Source organism: Solea senegalensis, linkage group LG11 (assembly GCF_019176455.1).
Source record: "Solea senegalensis isolate Sse05_10M linkage group LG11, IFAPA_SoseM_1, whole genome shotgun sequence".
NCBI classification, from domain to species: domain Eukaryota; kingdom Metazoa; phylum Chordata; class Actinopteri; order Pleuronectiformes; family Soleidae; genus Solea; species Solea senegalensis.
This window is the reverse complement of record NC_058031.1, coordinates 26,069,412-26,075,325: the sequence shown is the minus strand read 5'-3', so window position 1 is coordinate 26,075,325 and position 5,914 is coordinate 26,069,412. Positions and strand designations below refer to the sequence as shown.

General features: G+C 38.5%; 1 long non-coding RNA gene across 1 annotated transcript; it reads right to left on the bottom strand.

The window, feature by feature from the left end:
- Nucleotides 1–4,004: 4,004 nt before the first annotated feature.
- LOC122777688 lies at nucleotides 4,005–5,607 on the bottom strand. The gene is made up of 5 exons (XR_006361357.1): nucleotides 5,383–5,607; nucleotides 5,189–5,263; nucleotides 4,236–4,423; nucleotides 4,123–4,149; nucleotides 4,005–4,033 (listed from the first exon to the last, which is right to left on the bottom strand). It is a non-coding gene; the product is annotated as an uncharacterized LOC122777688 (long non-coding RNA).
- Between the last annotated feature and the right edge of the window lie 307 nt (nucleotides 5,608–5,914).

Below are 5,914 nucleotides of genomic sequence, written 5' to 3'. Positions count from 1 at the left end.
CTCTGCTACTTGAACTAGGAGGGAGGTTGTGAACAAGACATTGCGGATATTGCAACTTGGTTGCTGCTTTGTTTTGCAGCAGCAGAAAACTTACACAAGTGTTATGAACACATTATTGGCTCAAACATAGCCTTAATGCACAAAAATGCACTTTGAAATTGTAACTGCCCCAAAGTAACCTTTCGAGTTAAAATGACAATGGTGTTGTACACAACATTTTTGATGTTGATCTTTGTTCCAACATTTTCTCTTTCTCTTTGCATCTCATGCAGGGTTCCTTCCCAGGAACTCTGCATTCTTTAATGTAATTTGTCAAATCTTTACAAACTGCAGTTCTCTCTGCTTCACTCCATGCCCTCCTTTCCTTGGGGAGTTCTGTAAATGACAGAAGATGGAGATATAAACACAGTCTGGACTGTAAATGCTTTTTCTTTTGGTTTACAAGAACTTTGTTTCATACGTTTGGTCTCTGTTTTCTTCTTTGAAAGACTTTGAGCAAAACTGGATGTTGGACCTCGGTCTATAACAGGAACAGACAAATGCAGCTGCAGCAGTCAATGAAATCACACAAATAGTCAGGATCATAGATATACATAATAAAGGCTAGATGTCTCGTCCGTGCTGCTGGCCAATGGAGTCGAACGTCCGCATTGGCAGCCATCTTGCCACAGTCAGCTCACTCACCCATAACATGTGTTGTAATGGTACATGGACTTTTTAAATAACCATAACTTGTTCAATTTTCTACTGATTTTCAAACGGTTTGGTTTGTTATAAATGTCAGCAATGTAGTTAATTATAACCATTGGTTTTAAATAACATGAAACTGAACAGATACTGTAGGTGCAATGAATAATCACACACACACAAGATACTTATGTTAAATCAATATACAGTGGGTACAGAAAGTATTCAGACCCCTTTAAATTTTTCACTCTTTGTTTCATTGCAGCCATTTGCTAAAATCAAAAAAAGTTCATGTTATTTCTCATTAATGTACATTCAGCACCACATCTTGACAGAAAAGAAACAGAAGTGTAGAAATAGTTGCAAATTTATTAAAAAAGAAAAACTGAAATATCACATGGTCATAAGTATTCAGAGCCTTTGCTGTGACACTCATATTTAACTCACATGCTGTCCATTTCTTCTGATTGTCCTTGAGATGGTTCTGCTCCTTCATTGGAGTCCAGCTGTGTTTAATTAAACTGATTGGACTTGATTAGGAAAGGCACACACCTGTCTATATAAGACCTTACAGCTCACAGTGCATGTCAGAGCAAATGAGAATCATGAGGTTGAAGGAACTGCACAAGGAGCTCAGAGACAGGATTGTGGAAAGGCACAGATCAGGCCAAGGTTACAAAAGAATTTCTGCAGCACTCGAGGTTCATAAGAGCACAGTGGCCTCCATAATCCTTAAATGGAAGACGTTTGGGACGACCAGAACTCTTCCTGGCCGTCCTGCTAAACTGAGCAATCGTGGGAGAAGAGACTTGGTGAGAGAGGTGAAGAAGAACCCAAAGATCACTGTGGCTGAGCTCCAGAGATGCAGTAGGGAGATGGGAGAAAATTCCACAAAGTCAACTATCACTGCAGCCCTCCACCAGTCGGGGCTTTATGACAGAGTGGCCCCACAGAAGCCTCTCCTCAGTGCAAGACATATGAAAGCCCGCATAGAGTTTGCCAAAAAACACATGAAGGACTCCCAGACTATGAGAAATAAGATTCTCTGGTCTGATGAGACCAAGATTGAACTTTTTGGCGTTAATTCTAAGTGGTATGTGTGGAGAAAACCAGGCACTGCTCATCACCTGCACAATACAATCCCAACAGTGAAACATGGTAGTGGCAGCATCATGCTATGGGGGTGTTTTTCAGCTAAAGGGACAGGACGACTGATTGCAATTGAAGGAAAGATGAATGTGGCCAAGTACAGAGATATCCTGGAAGAAAACCTCTTCCAGAGTGCTCAGGACCTCAGACTGGGCCGAAGGTTCACCTTCCAACAACACAATGACCCTAAGCACACAGCTAAAATAACAAAGGAGTGACTTAGGAACAACTCTGTGACCACTCTTGATTGGGCCAGCCAGAGTCCTGATCTAATCCCAATTGAGCATCTCTGGAGAGACCAACGTTCACCATCCAACCTGAAAGAACTGGAGAGGATCTGCAAGGAAGAATGGCAGAGGATCCCCAAATCCAGGTGTGAAAAACTTGTTGCATCATTCCCAAGAAGACTCATGGCTGTACTAGCTCAAAAGTGTGCTTCTACTCAATACTGAGCAAAGGGTCTGAATACTTATGACCATGTGATATTTCAGTTTTTCATTTTCAATAAATTTGCACAATTGTCTACATTTCTGGGTTTTTTTTTGTCAAGATGGGGTGCTGAGTGTACATTAATGAGAAATAAAATGAACTTTTTTGACACGCCGGCGCAAAGCTGAAGTTTTATGACGGCGTGGAGTCTGCCCTGACTCGAAGCGCACTAAAACGCGGAGTCTGTGCTGTCATAAAACTTGAGCTTTGTGTTCGGAGTTCTGGTGACATGTATTTTCTCAATACGCAATTCGTACTGTCTGTTAAACGTTTGCAGCATTTCTCTAAATGCTGGCTTTTCAACTGTATTAAAGGCCAGCATTTCTTTTGCGATGTAGCGAACTACACTTTCTGTGAGCGCACACCATTTTGCGCTCTTCCGTTTATATTTACTTTTACTGAACAGTTACCAACAGTTTTTGGTGAGTTTTCACTGTTTTAATTGTTTGCGATGTATGGTTGCACTTGAATTAATGAATGCTAACAAAGAGCTAATATAACTGTAGAAGGTCACAAACACTACAAATTACAAACAGAATCACAAGTTAAACTAGTACTGAAAATAACTAGTACCGCGCGGTTCTGAACGGGAAAAAACTGTAAATGGCATATTGTATGCCTACACCATGGGGAGCTGTTTTTGAAATTAGATATTTTCATATACCAGTCAATTGTGACCTTATTTAACAGTAAACATTCCATACAATTGCACTGTTTTATAATAACTAAATTCTCATTGTCAAAAATATCATTATTGAATGGAAAAATGTAAGCCACGCAGGAGTGAAGAAATTGAAAATATCAGCCTTTCTTACACATTTGGAGTGAAAAAACATAAGCTCAGGATTGAACTTGATATGGTGGCATCAGTCCAACATTTTCTCAACTGAGCTAATGGAAGCAACGTATGATCAGTGATCTAAAACTAGAGCTATGGATCGTACAAAATGGAGGGCTGCAACATTCTTGATATTACGATATAAAGAAAATGATATAACGTGAGTTGAACCATTATCTCCCACTCGTCTGTCAAGCTCCTCAACTACTGTTCTAACCTGTAAAATTTTAATTTCTGTTTCATTCACCTTTTTATAATACAAAAGTTATATTTTGCATATGATCGCACAGGATTGAATGGTTGTAATAGCAAATTTCTCTAACAATATTTTGTTATGCCCCAGTCTAGGGGGCCTAGGACATAACTTGATAAGGCCTCATCTTCCCCAAGTCCCAAGTGACCACAAACAATTTTTAGCTTAGTTTTCACAAAAAGAATGATTTATTTACAACAGGAAGATGAATTACTACACAAACGGTTTAACTAAGGTCTAGGCTTCAGGGTGGACTAAGGCCAAAATAACAAACAAAAAGGTCCCTGTCTAGAAAACAATAAACCTTACCTAATCAACCCGAACCAAACCAAATGACAGGAACTTACCTCCCTACCTACTTAAACAGGAGAAAATGCTTTAACAAAAATGGCAGTCCACCCCTACTGGTTGAAAAACTACTAAATTATACAAAAAGACGAAATTATGGTGGAGTGTGGCCAGTTGGGAGAAGAGGAGGATGAGGAAGTGTCTGTCACCGTCTGCCATGCTGTTCTTGTTTTGTTTTAGTTTTGTTGCATTCTATTGCTTATTTCTGTCAGGACTGAGTTCTGTGCTTGTCTCACCTTCTTGTTTCTCTTCTTCCGAAGACATTTTGACTGTGAATATGAAAGACACATTTATATTAATAAGCATTTGTAATGACACATTTATGATTCCTTTTGTTTGTGTTTGACATAAAACTTACTGCTATCAATATGTTCAGCACTGGCTCCTGCAAAACATGTTTTCTTTCATCAATAGGTTTTGAGAATTTTCAAATACATTTATTATTGCATATTTTATGTTTTTAGTACTAACCAGCCATTAATTCATCATCCTCTGTCATCCACTTCTGGGCCTCTTTTAATTTTTTTTCAAGAAACTCTTTTCTGCTCTGCCTTCAGCCGTCTCTCAAATGAGTTTATGTTGGTAGCCACAATTGTGGACACATCCAGCACCCTGGCTGCCAAAATGTGCCTTGGCACTGCAGGGTCGGTGAATGAGTACTGTTGAGACAGAAGAAATGATGCACATATTTTACATGTAACTGGAAAAGTATATTGATAGTCTTGATGGGTTTATTGTCATGGTTTTGGATATTTCGCATTTTTTGTTGGTATTTGGTATATTAGGAAAAACACATGGACTCATGGACTCTTAAATTTCCTTCGCGATCAACTAGCATTTTTATGTGATGTTCAAAGTCATTTTAATTTGAGTTTGGAAATGTTATAGTTAGGTTAATTATGTAATGCATATCAAAAGTATGGCAGTATTTCATGTGAATGAATCAACGGAGTAGATTGTTCTGATAAAAGTCATGTCATCATTTAGTTGGAACTAACACTGTAGATTACAGGGAACTGGGCACAAAACCCATGGTAAATTAAGTGGGGTTTTTTTTATTTAGGAAATTCATTTGTTTGAAAAATATTGATGCAATTTTATTCATCTTTGGTAAGGTAATCATTTTTATCATTTACATTGTTAGTTATCAAATGCCCAAAACAACTCCAGGGTAAATCTAAACTCTTGTAGCTAAAGACAGTCAGTGAGTTGTTTTGTGATGTATTATGTTATTAGTTCACCAACATATTCATAATAGATTATTAGTTGAGTATCAGAATAGTTATTAGCAGCTGAGCTGTAAAAATACTTATTTTTTTAATACTTTTTAATGTATAATTTATTATTTTTTGTTTCAATAAGTAGTTATATGCAACTGAGTTGAAACTGCATTTTCTAGTGAGAAGGTTTGATGATGTACTTACCGCCAGTAGTTGCAGCTTGAGCTGCGGGCCTTCATGTTCGTCCGATATGGGCGGGATTTTGGTTGGTGAAGTCATCTTAAAAACACATGCACAAAGAAGTTCTAAACACATCGATTCTACGCAATTGTTATATTTGTAGATAATAAATTGACGTTGGTTATTAATTTTATCGTGCTTAACTACTTTGTACTTACGTCCGTTGTCGTGTAAATCTTCGTTAATTGTGATATATGTCATAGCGATTAGCTCAATCCGCCAATAGGACCGTTCCATATCTCTTCGCAGATAGGTGATTCCCACCTGTAGACTTTAAGTCATGCGCTTTGGCATGACAGAAGTCACAGAAGTGAGGGGAAAATATAAAATATACCATTGTTCCACCAGAAAATAAGAGTATTTTTCCACCAGAAAACGTATAATTATCGTTGCCAACCAGAGGAGCCCAATTGCCGTGATGCCGTGACTTTCTTTATTTAACCGGCAGTCATCGGAGTGCCGTGGCGGCTCATGTTGTGTGTGTCTGAACTCGCTTGATTTGTAACAGGGAGAAGCGCTGGTGTTTGTTTGTTTATTGTGTTCAGTGCATGTGATTCGTGGAGGTTCGTTTGGTTGTTGCAGGGACAGGGCAGACTTTAGCAGGGGAAAACAAAGAAAAACACTGTGTTACACTCTCACTTTCTGTATCCCACATTAGGTTAGGGGTGCTGTTCCAATGTGTATTTCGGT